This window comes from Asparagus officinalis, chromosome 8 (genome assembly GCF_001876935.1).
Source record: "Asparagus officinalis chromosome 8, Aspof.V1, whole genome shotgun sequence".
Taxonomy (NCBI): Eukaryota; Viridiplantae; Streptophyta; class Magnoliopsida; order Asparagales; family Asparagaceae; genus Asparagus; species Asparagus officinalis.
The window spans coordinates 99458194-99460089 of record NC_033801.1 but is presented as its reverse complement, the minus strand read 5'-3'; positions in this window follow the sequence as shown (position 1 = coordinate 99460089).

Here is a 1896-nt window from a genome sequence, read left to right as displayed (position 1 = left end):
CCGTTTGTCGAAATTAACGTCATCGAGCTGTATTGTGGGACCTATAGGCAATTTTATACGCCTACAATGCTAAGTATTTTTATACATACAGTTGTCTATTGCGTATTGCATGTAGATTAAGCACGGTTTTCAAACATGGTATCAGAGCCATGATTCCATCTAATTAAATCTTAACATGCATATCTAACTTATTGAGGACTTTATTCTTGCTTCTAATTGCTAATGTAGATGAAATCAGTTAATTACAAGTTGTTTTGTAATTAGTTATACTAGTTGTTGATTCAAAAATATTATTTTTGGTTCGTAAGTTTTTAAGAGTAAAAACACTCATATAAATTACAAAACACTTATTTAAAACTAGTGTAGTTGTATGTTAGAAGCATGATAGTCCTGTTTGAGTTAGGATAATCCCTATGGTATCTAGTTTTTCAATTTATTGCATAACTAGATAGATGCATATTTCTTAATGTTGATTAAGTTATATGCTTTATATCATCTTGCGTGGATGTTATGTTTATGGATGGTAGTGGACAATATTTCTCTTGCATTTATTGTATTGATATAATATTATTTATGACCTCTTCCCTCCCTGAACATAGGCTACACCTACGGGTTGAGGCACCTGCTCACTGATCATAGATTACGCCTACGGGTATAGGCCCTTGTTCGGGTGTGGGAGGAGGGTATGGTCATTTAGTTTAGTTATTTTATTTATAGCTTTTATTTTATATTTAATGCAATATTATTACCCATCCTACGAGATGGTTTTTCATTATAAATGGGGCTTACACGTCCTATGTATTATAATTATACAGGATTTGTAAGGGAGCTAGCATTGAAAGAGGTTGCAAATTGCTTACTAAAATATAATTAGTGTAGTTACATTTTTATTCCTTTAGTTGTCCACTACCATTTCATATTGCTTTTACATATATTGATATATTGGTTGTGCCCCAATTGTAGATGTCAATACAATTGGGTCCTATATTCTGCAAAATTTATATCTCTATCTCACTAGAGAAATAGTTTTTTATTATAAAAACTTATTTTAAACTTTGTGAGACATGGCAAAAAGAGTTTATTAACCATAGAGTGGTGAGACTAACATTAACATAGCTTTAGTATGAAAGATAAATAAAGCTAAAGTAGTTAAAAGAAATGTATTTAGAACCAACTTTAAACTAGTATCAAGGAAAGTAATTATGAGATATAGCTCATGGGGTGATGCCCAACTTAAGATTAGGGGTGATGCCCAATCTTTCACGCTATAGTCTTAAAGAGAGATTGTTACTTAATTAAGGTCTGATGAACATTCCTGGTGAATATCTCAGAACCCTCCCACAATCTTGTACTTACTTAGCTAGTTTAATTATTGCAAGTATAAATATAGAGTATCTTTAACTATATCAAGTTTGATTATAGTAAAAGATTTATGAAATCATCCGTAGCCCTCCATCATTTTAGTTAAATACTACTAAGCTTATAAATACTTTGTTTGTTGTCTATCGTCAAGACAATACTATTCTATGGCTAAGTAGTATTCATCTGCATATAAGATATAAGGATAACTTAAATTGGCTATGCGACTTTGTTGGCTTTCGTTAAGAGTTTGCATAAGTTAAATTTAAGCCAATCAAGAAATGATGGGTCCAAACTTAACTAGCATTTTATGATTTGTTGGCTATCATCAAGGTCATAAAAGACTAGGGGTAAAATCATATCAAGAATTATAAGAGTGTAAAAGACAAAAGTTATCTACTAATTATTGAGCCATCTCCCTTTGAAGATCCTCAATGATTCACATTTGCTTGGAAAACTAGATCCGAAAATTCTTCAGGAGCTCTTCCTTCTCATCTAGACTCTGGCGCCAAGCACCTTCTTTACGAGCCAACTCGG